This window comes from Gymnoscopelus microlampas (assembly GCF_963454915.1).
Source record: "Gymnoscopelus microlampas genome assembly, chromosome: 14".
Taxonomy (NCBI): Eukaryota; Metazoa; Chordata; class Actinopteri; order Myctophiformes; family Myctophidae; genus Gymnoscopelus; species Gymnoscopelus microlampas.
This window is the reverse complement of record NC_139951.1, coordinates 4,741,046-4,759,710: the sequence shown is the minus strand read 5'-3', so window position 1 is coordinate 4,759,710 and position 18,665 is coordinate 4,741,046.

Sequence of the window (18,665 nt, the reverse complement as noted above, 5' to 3'; positions counted from 1 at the left end):
ATTAGGCTCTAATGAAAGCTCTGCTCATGAAGTTTTGAATAATATAGAGTATAAGTACACAGTACTTATCCTGATTATAAGTAATCTCTGAGGTCAATAAAGTCAATGTTTGTGTGTAAACAACAGTTGCTGATTTGCGGTTTCCCATTAAATAGGGTAGGCTACTGCGAATGTGGTGTCCAGTTCATCCCATCACATTTTCATAATGAACCAAAAAAAAATTGCACTATAGCCTAACACGGAGATTTGGGATTTCCGCGCATCATCTCGCATGCGCAGTAGAGTCACCTCCGTGCGCAACCCTGTGCGCAAGCTCGTCAGTCGAGCCCATTGGTCGAAACCGTTTTTGCTCGTTCATGTGTCTGGCCCCAGCTGTAGTAAAGTGCAGTACCAGAATCGGCCACCATGTCCATTTCGCTTCACTTCTCCCTCTCGATTCTGGGGGCTTGGCAGGCCGTCCCGCCGGCTATAGGATGACGTCATCACGCTATGTCATCACAAACCACAAGATTGTCCTTTAAAGACTGAGGGGAATGAGAGAGACTATATGAGGGTATATCTTCCTGCCCCATAAAAGCCAATAGACTTCAGACACATTGTAGGTCAAACCATTAAAAAGTGCATTTTCTCTGCAGCCATTTTGGATTTTAGTCTTTCACAAAGCTTCCCCTCCCCTTTTAATAATGCATCGCGGCTAAATTTGTTTAATAACCCTCCTACACATAGTGTAGTCAAGTACAATATACTGAGACAGACCGAGTAAGAGAGACAGGTGTATAGAGGAGAGAGAGAGAGAAGTGAAAAAAATCACAGTCCAAGGATTGTAGCAGTTCAATTTGCCAGCTCTATAACCAACCAGAGAAAAGGAGATGGAACTGATGAATCAAGATCTTACCAAGACTTTTTTACTCAGCCAGGAGAAGTAAAGATAGATCTGATGACTTGTGCAGGAAAGTCAATGTTAAGCGGGTCGACAACCTTCGATACATAGGCCTTTATTTATTCCCTGAGGGAAATCCTGTCATAGTGTCAAGAAACGTGTCTCTGGGGTCTAAAGTATATTCAGGGGGATTGGCAGCCTGTTGGCAGAGAACTTAGGCATGGGGGGTTGGGGTTGGTCAGGGAACGATGCCTGTTGGGAACGTATTCCCCTCTGATAATGAAATACACCCTATACCCTGAATGCAACACCCTGCAACACCCTGAAGAAGGCGTTTGCCGAAACACGTTGGTGTTTTTTAATGTTCTGTAAGCCCATTGCCCAATAAAGGCTTTTTAATTTCAAATCCACCTGAGTGCCTGGACCTGGATTTTTGTGCCTTTTTTGGCACTTTCTGTCCTTTTTTGCTCATTCATTGTATTCCCTTTCATGGGCACCGGTGGTTTGAGGGATACCAGTAGCGCTCCTGCCATCTCTCTCACACCCTATACCCTTTTGAACCTGTTGTCAGATAACTCATTGTACCCCTCCATCTGCCTTTCATGTCTATATATGGAGATCTCTTTCTCTGTTTGTATATGGACAAATTCATGCATTGCAATGACGCCTGCGCAAATCAGCAGTTTGGAATGCTACACAGTATGTGTTGTGTGTGACATCAGACCAGAAATCCGCTCAACATATTATATATAAGAACAGTACATCAAAGATAAATTGTTACTTCAAACAATCTATTGAGGTGGTCTGAGTGAAATAAGACAGAGGTAAAATAGATAGATAACTAAGTTAAAGACTGAGGAGTTTGAGAGAGACTATATGAGGGCAAATCTTTCTGCCCATAAAAGCCAATAGACTTCACATTTGGGTATCAAGAAGACTCACCTCAAAACCAACTCACCTCAGAGGTAGGAATACTCACCTCGGAAGACTCACCTCAGAGGTAGGAATACTCACCCCCAAGATTTTCGGGGGGTAGGAACACTCACCCCATGACCTGAGAACACTCACCTCGGAAGACTCACCTCAGAGGTAGGAATACTCACCCCAATGTTTAAAAAAAGGTAAAAAGGTAGATCTACCGGCTTGTGAGCTATGATGTTTAATCCATATCTGGATTACTCCATATCTGGATTAAATTCTTTCTTTGAAGGTATAGAATTAATAAAGTGCTTTAAATAGTGCTTTAAATACAAGGTAGATTTCATCAGAAAAGGTAAAAAGGTAGATCTACCGGCTTGTGAGCTTTCCATTTTCACAGAATGCTTTCATAATGTGAGCTTTCCATTTTCACAGAATGCTTTCATAATGATGTTTAATTACATTTAGCTAATTAAAGTGCTTTAAATACAAGGTAGATTTCATCAGAAAAGAAGGTAGATTTCATCAGAAAAGTGAACAAACCCTATACCTAACCCTCACCCTAACCCTAACCGCACGCGGAAGCCACTAGTCGGAGTGGCGAGATGTCGGCGTGGAAGACTGTTACCAGTCATTTGCTATGTGTCTCCAGCTCCACACCTTGCCCCATCCACCTATTAGATATCAAACAATGAATCATTAAGTGGGATATTAGTGTTAAGTGGTCAACCCCCCTCCTCCCCTTCACTCCTGTGCCCCCATCAAACAAACAAACAAACAAAGGTAGGAACCCAGAGAAATGAACATTCCAATGTCAATTTATGTTGTTAAATTACATTTAGCTAAGCATTATTGCACTTTAGTTACTTTAGTTACTATTAGATATACATTTCACTATTGTAAGCATTATTGAACTTTAGTTACTAATAGATATACATTTCACTATAGTAAGCATTATTGAACTTTAGTTACTATTAGATATACATTTCACTATTGTAATATCTAATAAATATCAAATACATCTAATATGTATACAGTGATGTTAGGTTTTTAATTAAGTGAGTCCCGGGACTCACTGGTGGTCATTTGAATGAGTCCCACTAATCTTAGATTAGATGTTGGCCTATTTGACAGTGCAAAAGCATTTGCCTCTGATGCCTATAACATTAACGAGCGTCAACAAGCGTCAGCTGGAAACAGACGCACACACCTGCCTGCTGCAGTGCTCTAATTTGAAAGTGACTGGAGTCTGTCTCATTTCTCTGCAAAATCCTTTGAATATGATGGAACATGATTACTGTGATTATTGTAAGCTCACATTTCATATCACACACACACCATTACAGTAATAATTTATGCAACTTTCACTAACCCTCCCCCCCCCATAAAAACAAATAATAATACAAAAATATTTTTAATCAAAAAATATTTTTTATCAAAACTTTTTTTTTTTATCTGTGAAATATTTTCGCGGACCCCCTGGCTATGCGTCGCGGACCCCCAGGGGTCCGCGGACCCCACTTTGAGAACCGTGGCATTACACCATTGAGTTTTTCTGGGTGAGTTTTCCTACCCCCGGGGGGAGTATTCCTACCCCTGAGGTGAGTGTTCCGAGGTGAGTGTTCTCAGGTCCTGAGGTGAGTTTACCCACCCCCCGGGGTGACTGTTCCTACCCCCGAGGTGAGTATTCCTTTTTCAGTTGAGGTGAGTTTGTCTTGAGGTGAGTCTTCTTGTATTCCAAATTTGTCTGTCAAGAACAATATACTGAGACAGCCCGAGTAAAAACACAGATATATAGAGGAGAGAGAGACAAGTGAGCGAAGAGAAGATGAGGACAAATCTCCAAGCCGAAAGAGAACAAATATTTCCATCCACATCACAGTCCAAGGATTGCAAAAGCTTTGATGAAGAACCACCGGCCGCTCGAATTGCTAGCTCTATAACCAACAAGAGAAAAGGAGATGGAACTGATGAATCAAGATCTTACCAAGCCTTTACCTCAGCCAGGAGAAGCAAAGATAGATCTGATGACTTATACAGGAAAGAAAACCACATATGTAAACAGTGTGATAAGGGTTTCAGTACGTCAGGTCATTTGAAGACACACCTGCGTATCCATAGTGGAGAAAGGCCTTTCCACTGTAAACAGTGTGGTAAGGGTTTCAGTGCGTCAGGTACTTTGAAGACACACCTGCGTATCCATACTGGAGAAAAACCTTTCTACTGTAAAATGTGTGGTAAGAGTTTCAGTGCGTCAGGTAATTTGAAGACACACCTGCGTATCCACACTGGAGGAAAGCCTTTCCAGTGTAAACAGTGTGGCAAGAGTTGCAGTGCGTTGTGTGTGCTGAAGATACACCAGCGTGTCCACACTGGAGAAAAACCTTTCCAATGTAAACAGTGTGAAAAGTGTTTCAGTGCGTTGTATCTGCTGAAGATACACCAGCGTGTCCACACTGGAGAAAAACCTTTCCAATGTAAACATTGTGAGAAATGTTTCAGTGCGTCATACACTTTGAAGACACACCATCGTATCCACACTGGAGAAAAACCCTTCCAATGTAAACAGTGTGACAAGAGTTTCAGTCAGTTAGGTCACATGAAGTTGCACCAGCGTGTCCACACTGGAGAAAGACCTTTCCACTGCAAACAGTGTGAGAAATGTTTCAGTGAGTTAAAAGCTTTGAAGATACACCAGCGTATCCACACTGGAGAAAAGCCTTTCCTCTGTAAACATTGTAACAAGAGTTTCAGTATTTTAGGTAATCTGAAGACACACCTATTCATGTGTGTTCACACATGAAAGAAATCAATCCAATCCAATCCACTTTATTTATAGAGCACATTTAAAAACAACAGTGTTGAACCAAAGTGCTGTACATGTGATGGGGTCAGTTTTGTAACTACATGTCTATCATTTATTTTATGAGTTGCGTGCATATGTGTGTTATCATTTATTTTATACATTGAGTGTATATGTTTGAGTTGCAATTTGTACTCTGCTACTGCCCCAAGAGCAGTTCCCATGGCAACAAGGGCGGATCCACGGAGCAATTAATGGTGATCAGAAGCAGCGGTGCGGGCAGCACAGGTTCAAGTTTAAGGCCACTCAGCACAGGGCGAGACAGAAACGCCACGGAACAGAACGGACAGGACGCTACAGCACGCACAGCAAATAATACTACAACATGACAGCACAGGACGCCACAGCACGCCACGAACGCCAGGGAAACGAATCAGCGACGCAGCATAACGACACGTCTCAACAGAGCAGCGGTGCAGCCCAGGAAGAGGGCAGCAGCCGGGTTGAACGTGGTCCAGGCAGATCGGCGCCGACAGTGCGGTTTATCCACGAGAGGCTCGAGTCAAAGAGGGGAAGCCAAGTCAACTCAGCAGAGGGGCCAAGTTACGACTTGCCCCTCTTCAAGCTAAGTAACCCCTCTTGTGACGCTGAACGGCGTGTGCACCCTGTGTACCTGTAGTGCTATTTTTTAAACCCATTATTTTAGTCCTTGCATTTTATTAGTTATTTCAGCCCCACCCGACAGCTCCAAATTGGGACATTTTTTAATCCATTGTGAACACTGGCCTGGTTTATTGTTAATTGTTGCACGCTTTTATATACTGTTAATTTGATACTTTGTGGCTCTTATTTTTGGGTGCAGTGATTTTAGAGTGTTATTAGATAGTAGGCCAAGTAGGACAGTGTAACTTATCTGGATTATTTTATTTGACCCTTTAAAGGAGACCCCGGGGAGAAGAAGAGGAGGACGGATAACTATTGGACTATATGGACTGTGCTCTGCTCCAAAAGAAACGAGACCATACGGACATTTGCTAAAAGAGTAGGACAGTGAATGTGATCACCTGTTATATCTGTTTTTATCCTTTTTTGGCAATAAACTTGTTTTATTGCACCCTTGCTCTTATTGTTTTACTCTGCTCAACCCTGGTATTAAGAACCTGTTTTAGAAGTGTTACTTGAGTTCCTGGGCTCATTACCCTCCAGGTGGCGTAGTCGGCTCTAAAAATAATAATTCTTATTTCCACCTCGCCACATACACTCAGTAAAATACTAAAATAAACAAGATAACACACACAATGAACAAGACAACGATTGACACAATGCCTGGGGGAAGCAGCAGCTTCTCAATCTGAATTTTCAAACGCCAAGGAGAACAAGTGAGTTTTCAAACGTGATTTAAACACAGGCAGGGTTTGAGACACTCTAACATGGGGTGGCAGCTTGTTTCACAGTGTGGGCGCTATGGAGGAAAATTATCTATCTCCCCGTGTTTTCAACTTTGTTGCTGGGACCTTAAGGAGTGACTGGTCAGTAGACCTCAAGACCCTTGTACCATTATTGGGAGGTAGAAGTTCGGATATGTATAATGGTGCCAGCCCATTTAAAGACTTAAAAACAAACATTAAAGTCTTAAACTGAATCCTGTAACGAACAGGGAGCCAGTGTAGGGAGGCAAGAATAGGGGAGATGTGATCATATTTCCGTGCCCCTGTTAAGAGGCGAGCAGCCGCGTTTTGGACTAACTGTAGTCGTGACAAGCTGGCTTGTCATTTTTTTTCAGGGGCATATAGATCTGCGAGTCATCTGCATAGAAATGGTAGGGAATGCCATGCTTTTTAAAAATCAAACCCAGAGGGAGGAGGTACAGGGAGAAAAGGATGGGGCCAAGAATTGAGCCCTGCGGGACTCCACATGGGAGAGGGGCAGAGGATGATGTGGACCTAGGGCTACAGAGAACGATCTGTTTGACAGATAGGACCTGAACCATGTTAAAGCAGTGCCTCCGACACCCACACAGCGCTCTAGACGTGAGAGGAGAATGTTGTGTTGTAAAGTGTCGAAGGCAGCTGTGAGGTCTAAAAGCACAAGGATCGCAGGATCACCAAGGTCAGCGGTTCTTAAAAGGTCATTTACAACTCTTAAAAGTGCTGACTCTGTACTGTGAAAGGCTTTGAAACCAGATTGGAAAACCTCAAGGAGATTATTAGTAATTAAAAATGACTGAAGCTGTAGAAGTACGGTTTTCTCCAAATTTTTGGAGATGAACGGAAGTTTTCAGATGGGCCTAAAATTTGAGAAAACCAAGGTGTCAAGGCTTGGTTTCTTAATCAATGGTTCGACTACTACCTGTTTGAAATACGTTGGAACCACACCTGAGGCAAGACCCTGATTGATAATCAATTGGACATGTGGTCCAATAGTCTGCCAGGCTTCCTTGAAAAGGCGAGGTGGGACAATGTCAGTAGGACAAGAAGCAGGTTTTAATTGAGAAACAATTCTTTTCAAGGTGGGAAAGTGACACTGGTTCAAACTCATTGAAGGCAGCAGAGCAGGTGACAGTTATGGAAGGATCAAAAGAGGCCATAACAATCTGAGCTCTAATAGCTCTAATTTTATCAATGAAAAACAAATGAAAATGTTCCCACACTTCTGGTGAAGCATCCATGCTGGTGGATTGTGGCGTTACCTGAATGGAGTTTATTGTCTTGAAAAGAACACAAGGTTTGTGGCAGTTATTTGAAATTATATCAGAAAAATGTTAAAAAAAAATCGGAATTTACAGTCCTCTGATATACATTCCAGGCTTCTCTCAGAATTTCAAATGACACCTGTAACCTCTCCTTCTTCCACTTGCGCTCTGCTCTCCAACATTCTCGCCTGTATGCATCCTGAAGAAACACTAGTGTGTCCGCACAATAGAGACTAGTGTCTCATCAATGGAGAAAAAAAACAATACTGGTAAGCGTCTCCACACTAGGGTTGCCACCTTCCGGACATGAAAATAAAGGACGCCCACCACAGCTCGTTTTCACCAAAAAAAAAAGAATCATGGACCGCTGGTGGTCCGTGAAGGTATCTGCACGTGGTCCCTAACCAATATTTCAGTAAAATATGAGACTGAAGGGTTTTGTTGTGGTATATTTTATTTTATTATGACTTTTTTTCCACTGCTCAATGTTAAGCGGACCAACAACCCTCGATAAAAAGGCCTTTATTTATTATGTGAAGGAAATCCCATCACTAGAGTCAAGAAACGTGTCTCTGGGGTCTTAATTGTATTCAGGGGGTGTGGCAGCCTGATGGAACAGAACTTGGGTAAGGGGGGTTCGGGTTGGTCGAATTGATGAGAGGCGGAGCATGACAGCCGCTGGCAGAAAGGGAGTCTACAGGGCTTAAAGGGGTTCAACCGGGGCGATAACCGAGAAGAAGCAAAATACCAAGCCAGTTTGCTCTAGATTGGTCCAGCAGTGTGCGAGATTAGCTGTACACACAGACAACCAGACAGACAACCACGGACACACCATCAGTGACATTAACATGTCTGGCAGAGATTTAAACCAGTACCACAGTACAAATTATTGTATTGTTTAATTCAGTGTTGACGTGTGTGTGAATGTGACAGACGAGTATGGGGGATTTGGATTTGAAAATGTGGAACCACATCCCGTATTGGTTTAATACGGAACACAACATTTAATTCACAAATAAGGGACGATTCCGTATTTCACGGGACAGGTGGTAACTCTAGTCCACACTATACAACGTACCAGATGAAAACAACTAAGCATACATGGTCTGAAACACACTAGCTACTGGAAAGAAAGACAATGAGCACAGACTCGCACATTGGTCTGTGGCTTAATGCCTATCACACAGGGGTCCTTTAAAATGAAAAGGTTGAGAATCACTGAGATATAACTGAAAGCCTCTTTCAGAGTCAGGCTGGAGTTTGCAAGAGTAAGTGAATGGCGATCCTCGAAACCTTGCCCAAAAAATGGAGTCATACATACTTATGTTATAGATGCAGGGTTTTTAACTGGTGGTCCGTGGACCGCCGGTGGTCCATGGCGGTATCTGCACGTGGTCCCTGACCAGCATTCAATAAAATAGGAGACTGAAGGGTTTTGTTGTTATTTATTATTATTATTTTTCTTTTAATGCTCAATGCGGGCCACCAACCTTGGATACATATGCCTTTATTTATCCCATGAAGGAAATCCCGTCACTAGCGTCAAGAAACGTGTCTCTGGGGTCTTAAGTGTATTCAGGGGGAGTGGCAGCCCGATGGCACAGAACTTGGGCAGGGGGTTCGGGTTGGTCGAATTGATGAGAGGCGGAGCATGACACGACAACCGAGAAGAAACACAAGACCAAGCCAGTTTGCTCAAGATTGGTCCAGCAGTGTGCAAATTAGCTGTACACCACACACACACAGACAGACATGGACACACCGTCAGTGGCATTAACATGTCTGCCAGAGATTTAAACCAGTGCCACAGTACAAACTAGAAAAAGTCTCCGCCAGGTCAGGTAGGTTATTATGGCCTCCTGGTGGCGCTATAATAGGCCAATGTGAAAAGAGTTCCATTCCTTCTTAGGCTCTACACAGTAATCGGACAATGCATTCATGATTTTGTTCCAAATATGTTGCTTGTTAAATTGGACATGCTGGTGGCGCTCTAACAGGCCAATGTGAAAAGGTTGGCATTTCTTCCTCGGCCTAGTGGGAATGTGCGTACAAAATTTCACAGAAATCGCACACTGCTTTCATGATTTGAGGAATTTTGTTCAAAACGGACCTATCCTGCAAGCTTTGTAAGCCAATGTTAGGCAAGTAGGATGGAATATGATATATCGGACACATCCATCTTGATCATATGACTATAGAGATACTGTGTACCGATTTCTAAAAGGCAGATGTAAAAAATGCAGGGCAAAGGTTTTTCCTTGGCCTCTAGGGAGTGTTTCACGCAAATCGGTGCATTTATAGGTAAAAGCGTGAATCGGCCTGTTATAGCGCCACCATGAGGCTGATGTGAACGTTTTCAAGTGGCATTTCTTCCTGGGCCAAGTGGGAATCTACGTGGAAAATTTCACGGAAATCACATGCTGCGTTCATGATATGAGGCATTTTGTTCAAAATGAACCAATCCTGCAAACTTTGGAAGCCAATCAGGACGGAATATGGAAAATCGGACAGATCTGTGTTGATCACATGACTATAGAGATACTGTGTACAGATTTGCGTGTTGTTTGGACCAAATCTGTAGGAGTAATATCCAAAAATGTGTTTTGCAAAAGTCGGCCTCATGGTGGCGCTATGAAAGGCTGATCTGAAAAATGTGGGGCAGATGTTCTGCTTTGGCATCCAGGGAGTGTGTGTGCGCAGTTTCACAGTGACCGGGCCAACGGTGGCGGATATTAGCTGCTCGCAGACAGAAGGACGGACGGACGGACGGACGGACAGACAGACAGACGGACACACGGACGGACGGACGGACGGACAGGGGGCAAAACATACTCTCTCGTCATGCCTTTCGATTATTTGTATACATAAGGCCGATCCCTGCAAGGAACGATGCCTGTTGGGAACGTGTTCCCCTCTGATAATGAAATACACCCTGTACCCTTTTGAACCTGTTGTCAGACGACTCATTGTACCCCTCTATATGCCCTTCATGTCTATACATGGAGATCTCTTCCTCTGTATAAGTAATTGTATTTCCATATAAGAGGATCCCTGATGACATCAATATGACGTCAGTGTACGGTTCACACAGAGATAATGTGGATTCTTCAGGAATGTTCATACATGGAGTTCTATTGTCGCACAGTGGTTCTGGACAACCGATAGGTCACACAGAACTCTCAACGAGATGTTGCACATTTCTAGATAGATGAGTCCCGTTGACAACATTTTCCCACACACTCCACCTCCAAGATGTCCAACCTCCAAGCACACAATGACAAATTAATTCATTGCAATGACGCTTGCGCAAATCAGCAGTTTGGAATGCTTAGCAACAGTTTGTGTTGTGTGTGACATCAGACCAGAAATCCGCTCAACATATGCTATATAAGAACAGTACAAAGAGAAATTGTTACTTCAAACACAATCTATTGAGGCGGTAGGGATGAAATAGATGGATAACAAAGTTAAAAACTGAGGAGTTTGAGAGACTATATGAGGGCAAATCTTCCTGCCCCATAAAAGCCAATTGACTTCAAATTTGTCTTTGTCCATAGTGTAGCCCAGTGTTTGTCAACCTTTTTGGTGCCAAGGTACACCTGGCTTAGCCAAGATATCCCAGGGTACACCTAGATATACGGTGCGTATATATATATATATATATATATATATATATATATATATATATATATATATATATATATATATATATATATATATATATATATATATATATATATATAATATTTACTCTCATGTACACACGATGTAATAAAGAAACCTTGAACATTACAAAATGTCTTTGGCCTACAAATATATAAACTTGGGTCAGTGCAATGAATGGAGAAGATGAAAAAAAAAGGAAAGATTTTAAAAAATATATATAGGAAAGATTGGCCACAATAGTCTTAGTGTGAAACTGTTTTAGAACGAAAAAAACACTTTTTAAGTCAGTACAAATGTCTTTGTTTGAAACTTGAGTCCTTTTTAGAAACACTGAATATAGCAACATTGTATGCCTTTCATTGTTTTCAAGGCAAAAAACAAACCATGTCACTCTGCCTTTCATGAATATTCAAGGCAAAAAAGTACCATATGTCATTGCTATGCGCTAACTGCTAGCATCAAACTCCACTGGAATTGATAGTTTTAAACTCTCTAAAATGGATCTAAAATGTTGTGCTTACCTCGACAATAAGTGTTGTCCCTATCTACTTCAATGGACTACTTTATAAGAATCCAGCTGTTTGCTGGATTCTTTTTTTTTTAACGAGGCACAAGAGCGTGCGCGCACAACGAGCGTGCACACACACACACACACACACACACACACACACACACACACACACACACACACACACACACAGTCACACACACAGGCTGCAGTGGCAACATATTTGCATTCCTGGTGATGGTCGCTGCACTGAAAGGACTCGGCCGTGGCTGGGTGTGAAACGGGTGACGGCCGTGCCATTGTTCTCGAGGGGCTGGTTTCACACGTTCTTCAAAGCCCACGGTACACCTAGCAAGTATCCACGGTACACTTACTGTACCATCTACCGCGGTTGACAATCACTGGTGTAGCCAAGAACAACATACTGAGGCAGCCCGAGTGTTGCGAACGTTCAGGGCATACTTGCCAGCACTGGCCTGTATATGGAGATCCCCATAAATGGAGACGATCGACCTACAAAGTCATCATAGAGACCCAAGACGTGTCATAGATAGGGCGTCTGACATCCGCGAACCCTTCCCAGAAGATAACCGTCACGTCCAGGACTGACGTCATGGTCCCATATTTGAGCATAACGGACATAGGCAGCTCCATATATGGAGATGTCTGACACCATCTGACATCACCGCAGTGAGGTCAGGGCCTACTACCAGCAGTATAAAACACGCTGGATGTCATGGTGGAAACCACTCTCTCCTCATCGGCACTAGACTCAGTCTTAACCCTTCCAGAGTAACCAGCATCGATCCAAGCAGGATTAGCTCACCTGACAACCCGTTGTCCACAGCAACGCGCGACTGGCTGGCCGTACAACCCAGCTAGACCTCACAGTGGCCCTTGAATCCCGGTTCTAAACAACCAGCCGATTATCAGTTTTATACTGAGTAAAAAGACGGAGGAGAGACAAGTGAGCAAAGAGAAGATGAGGAAAAATATCCAAGCCGAAAGAGAACACATATGTCCATCCACATCACAGTCCAAGGATTGCTGCAGCTGTGATAAAGAACCAGCGGCCGTTGGAATTGCCAGCTCTATAACCAACAAGAGGAAAGGAGATGGAACTGATGAATCAAGGTCTTACCAAGACTTCTCAGCCAGGAGAAGTAAAGATAGATCTGATGACTTATACAGGAAAGAAAACCACACATGTAAACAGTGTGGTAAGAGTTTCAGTTATTCAGGTAATTTGAAGATACACCAGCGTATCCATACTGGAGAAAAACCTTTCCACTGTAATGATTGTGACAAGAGTTTCCGTTTGTTAGGTGACCTGAAGCAGCACCAGCGTATCCACACTGGAGAAAAGCCTTTCCACTGTAAAGATTGTTTGTTATGTAATCTGAAGAAACACCAGCGTATCCACACTGGAGAAAAGCCTTTCCTCTGTAAAGATTGTGTGACAAGTTTCAGTAGGTTAGGTGACCTGAATAAACACCAGCGTATCCACACTGGAGAAAAGCCTTTCCACTGTAAACAGTGTTGTAAGAGTTTCAGTCAGATAAGTAATCTGAAGAAACACTTGAATGTCCATTCTGGAATAAAGCCTTTTCAGTGTAAACAGTGCGACAAGAGTTTCAGTGCGTCAGATAATTTGAAGACACACCTGCATACCCACACTGGAGAAAAGCCTTTCCACTGTAAACAGTGTGATAAGAGTTTCAGTCGGTCAGGTAATTTGAAGACACACCTGCGTACCCATACTGGAGAAAAACCTTTCCACTGTAAAATATGTGACAAGAGTTTCAGTGCGTTAGGTGACCTGAAGAAGCACCAGCGTATCCATACTGGAGAAAAGCCTTACCACTGTAAACAGTGTGACAAGAGTTTCAGGCAGTTAGGTGACCTAAAGACGCACCATCGTATTCACACTGGAGAAAAACCTTTTCTCTGTAAACAGTGTGGAAAGAGTTTCGGTGCGTTAGGTAACCTGAAGAGACACCAACGTGTCCACACTGGAGAAAAACCTTTCCACTGTAAACATTGTGACAAGAGTTTCAGTCAGTTACGTGTCCTGAAGAGGCACCAGTGTGTCCACACTGGAGACAAACCTTAACCAAAAAAGCATTAATGCATTCATTCATATAGGAGTATATAGCAGTATTTGATAAAAGTTGATATCTAAAAAATAAATCAACTGGGCATTTGCCACTAATGTGAAAACATTTGTTTTGACTGCATATGCTCTGGCCTTTTAAAGTTTAGAAGGGAGAGAGGTATTAATAGTCGCATCCACCCCAACAAATTGCCAGCATGGTAAGGGCCCTTTTGCCTTGATATGCCTCGCCTTGGTGTGGCTTGCATTGCCCTCTAGTGTTGGTTCCCTGTAACACACTCTCAGTGTTATTACTACATAATCAGCAGTTCTCAAAATAAGTTATGACCAAATGGACCCAAAGGTCTTTGGCTGAGCCATTAATACCATTGTCCATACGTGTAACACGCCTGCACGTCTTAACAATTAACATGGACGTTCTCAACTTAACCAGTCAGCATTACTGTACTGTCACTGTCACTGTACTAGCACATGTCCTTCTATAGAATAGCATCTTGGGGTATAAAGGGGTGTCGAAGACAACACCTCAGGAGGCTTGTGCCCCAAGGGGCTGCAGGAGCAGGCCAGGAGGCCTGTTTCTTATGATCAGTATGCTGTTGCTGTGCCTTAATCTTCCTAATAAATGATCAACACTTCACCCTGACTGGATATTGATATTTTCCATAATAAGACACACCGTCGTATCCAAACTGGAGAAAAGCCTTTCCACTGTAAAATGTGTCCACACACTAATAAAACATTTCCTCTGAAAACAGTGTGACGAGAGTTAAAGCCTTTTTAATTGCAGGGTGCAGGAAACTAACATGCCAACTTGCCGATGTCAATACTTCTTCATAATGACCTGATGAAGATGTATTGACATTGAAACGTTTTCACGTGATTTGCCTGCACCCTTTGGTCCGAGTTTGCGCCAGTGCCTTCCCTCTTCATACATACCAGTCCCACTCCTGAGACGCCCCGGACCAGCCTGAATTTGGATTATTCCTTAGTGTGACAAGAGTTCTAATCAATTAAAACATTCCCTGCCATTGACGGAGATCTCCGTCATTTCAAATCCAACACTTGACTCTCATTAACAGGATGGTCCCACCCACCCATAAAACATTTGCTTGTAAAACAAACAAGCACATTTTCATTCTACAGCACTGCCACCCAGGTTTGGAATAGTCTAACACCATCCCTCAAAAAATGCAGTTTGCTCATTTAAATCAGCCCTGAAAATGCACCTTTCAGGAGGCCAAAAAACGAGGTAGGACCTTTTTTTCCCGTTAGATAGACCCCCCCTCCTTTTTTTCTGCTTTGACTCCCACCCCCCATTGTTGTACATATAGTGTATTATTTTTCGCCTGCTTTTTCGTTTTGTTTTTGCTTGTACATATAGGGATATTCTTTTTTTCTGTATTTTGTGTGTTGATATTTGAACTGTTGGTGCCACTATATATCGTCGCCTTGCTAAACTAATGGCCTATGTCATTTTTAAAGTTTTTCAGGGAAAAAAAAAAACTGATCCAAAACAAAACTATTTGATATTTCTTAATCATTTCACCCAAAATGTTTATAACAAATTATGACTATTTAAATAGAAATAACATTGTCTGTCAGTTATGTAACATAAGAGATTTAAATAGGATTAAATCTGTCTTAGGCCAAAACGTTTTTTTTTTAAATGGCCTAAATCAGTAAATAATTTGGCCTAAGTCACAAAACCATGTGACTTAGGCCAAACAAAAAAGTCTATTTTGGCCTAAGTCACACTAGGGAGATAGGCCATTATACTAAAAGGGGAGTGAACAGCATGATCCTTTTCAATTAGGAGATGGGCGATTTTACCAGAGGTGGCCAGTGTCATGAGGAGCTGACTTGGGCAAAAATATCATTTTCCTCAAAAAATGACTTAGGCCATTAGTTTAGCAAACCAAGGACCTCCATGGAAACAAGGCCGCAAGGACTTCTTTGAACGGACCTTTTAGACAAAGTATTTTAAATGTAGCTGTGCTGTTTTACATGTTTGCCTAATAAAATATTCAATCAATCAATCAATCAATCAATCACTACATAGCCCATAAGAAGCCCAGAGACTGCCAGCGATTTTTCGATGTTCTTTCGATGTTCTCACGTGTCGCGCGGCAGCAGCCTGTTTGCATGATGTGATTTGTAGCGAGGGCACGGCACCAGGCAGCAATAACAAGTGTGTTCAACAGGTGATCTGTCTGGGCACAATAGGCTCTATGCACAGGAGCCATATTGTGAAGACATTCACAGGTGTTACCAATGATACTAATGAAGGCTCTGTTCCATTCTGGTCAAACAGAGTCAGGGTGCTGATATTATGCATGTCGACTCACTGGAAACACTGTGTTACACCAGTGGGACTAAAATATTGGTCCAGGGACCCTCATGGTTCCTTAAGGGGGTCAAATGGCCCCTTACGGGTGTGTAACTCTGAGAGTGTACAAATGTAACCAAATGGACACATTTGTACACTCTCAGAGTTATGGGGGTCGTGGAAATTGAAAAATCTCTCATTGGTAACACCTGTTAAGGAAGTGAAAATATGGCTGCTGTGAATAGAGCCTATGACAACACGTATGTGGTCCTCCATACTAGATGTGAGAAAGACATATTCAGACAAAAAGAAAGAAAATGTAAGACATTTGCAATACCTAAAGAATATTGTGGGATTTGCATCCTAGGCCTACTGGCCTATACAGTGGTGGGAAAAGTACTCACATTTTCTACTTAAGTAAAAGTACCAGTAAGACTCCCTAATCGGGAGATGAGCGACCGTAGGTCACATGTATTGTGCAGGCAAGAGCTGTTGGTGTGTGTGTGTGTGGTGTGGGAGAGAGAGTGTGTTTATAGGGGAAAGGAGGGATTGTTTGTGGGGGGCAAGCCCCCGAGTTACGGCAACGGCATTTTATGTGAGCTGCAGTGGCAGGGGGTCCTCCACTGGGGGCGCCACCACTTTTGCATCCGTTCTGGAGCACCAGGAGTGGGTGGTCCCCGGGAATGCCCCGTGAGCAGCCCCGTTGGGGTGGTCATTTGGTAATTTGTCCACATGTGCTCATTTTTTACACTTGGGGGTCCCCGAGGCAGCTGGGGGTCCCTGGAGCGCCGGGGGTCCTTGGAGGGTGTAGTTTGGCAGGTAAGGAGTGTGTGTGCAAAATGTGGCATGGATCGGGGCAATGGGTGCGGAGATATGAGCAGGGCAAAAGTGTGACGTGTGTGACGGAGTGACGGAGTGACGGACGGACACCTGGAGCAGCTTTCTGTAGTAAGTGCGACCTACGGTCGCAATCAATATTGCAACGTAGAAATACTCTGTTACAAGTAAAAGGCCCATGTTCAAAATGTTACTTGAGTAAGAGTGCAAAAGTATTGGCATTCAAATATACTTAAAGTATCACAAGTAAAAGCACTAAAATGTTTGAAAACAGCAGATCTACAAGCTATTTTCAAATAGCCTATAAAACAGGGCTAAGGTGGTTTTATAATATAATAATTTATATCTGCAAAGTAACTAGTTACTAAAGTTTTCAAATAATTGTAGTGGGGTATAAGTACAATATTTGCCTCTGAGATGTAATGGAGTAGAAGTAAAAGTATTAAACATTGGAAGTACTCCAGTAAAGTGAAAGTACCTCAAAATTGTACAGTACTTGAGTAAATGTAGCCTGGCCTAGGATGTCTTGTGCACACTGTGTGCTCAATACATTTGGCGCTGATCAGTCCAGCGGTTTGTGAGATTTTTTATTTTTTTAATTATGATAGATTATTGACAGATAATAATCAATGTACATGCTCTACACAGAGAGGTGTCAATGTTGTTTTTGTTTTTTTTCCTCACATGACAAAACACATCGATACACATAAGTTACACATATATACGCATATATGTTGTTTTTCACCTATAATGACATGGACAGAATTGGGACACTATGTTGAAGGTGCATAATCATGATATCTGAATCAGAATCAGAATTAACTTAAACTTTAATTAAAGCAGGGAAAGCATCTGTGTCATTTTAGATTATAGCTATACGTATAGCAACATACGTTTTGGAGTTGTCTGTATACTTATTTGTTTCATCTACACCAAGTGCCTTTGCCAAAAATAGCTGATCTCCGGGGTTCTCCTTCCATTCCGACATCTCGCCACTCCGACTAGTGGCTTCCGCGTGCGGTTAGGGTTAGGGTTAGGGTTAGGTATAGGGTTCGTCAACGTCGGAAAGGCAACATGTCGGAAAGGCGAAATGCACCCCTGATCTCCAAGCTCACAACGCGTTGTGCTTGTGCTCTCCTCTCCTCTCCTCGCCAGGGACGTCGTCACAGGCTCTCAGAAGGTGGGGGGGATGGACTTTCGGTGGACTATACCCCTTATTTTACACTTTGGCTATTCAAAAATAGCAGATATACAAGCTCATAGTGCGGCACCGAGTGCCGCGCTATGAGCTTGTAGATCTGCTATTTTTGAAAAAGTGTGAAAAACATTTGTAACAAATTCTGTATTTTCAAAATGTTGCGTTTTTTGGGCGGATTCTGTTAGTTTTTTTCGTGTTTTGGTTACTTTATTTCGGTTTTAGGGTTAGGGTTAGGTTATTTAATTCTTATTTTTGCCTGATTTTACCGATTTATTATTAAAAAATATATATATTTTCAATTTTTTCAAAAAGTGGGGGGTATGAAATCACGGATCTGTGAGAGTGAGGGTGTCGCGTTGTACGCACAGTGAATGGCCGTGACGCCCCTGCTCCTCGCTCATAGCTCTGCACACACGTCATGCGAAGTCGGGCATAAACGTTATGCGAAACCCGTGCCAGGGCCCCCCCCCCCCTCCCTCCCCTGGCATGTTTCCCTGCCCCTCCTCCCCCACCCCTCCCTCCCCTGACATCACAGGCATATAATATACAAAAAAAAACTGAGAGAGATTTTCTCTGTCTGGGTGTCCCTTATTTGAATTTCACGTAGTTGTGCAGCGCTCGAGTTGCCCGTGTGGTTCTGCATTTTGGGTCATCACCAAATGCACACAGAACAAAAAAGAACACGGGGTCAAATAGCAGGAAGGCACAGTCAAATCAAACATAC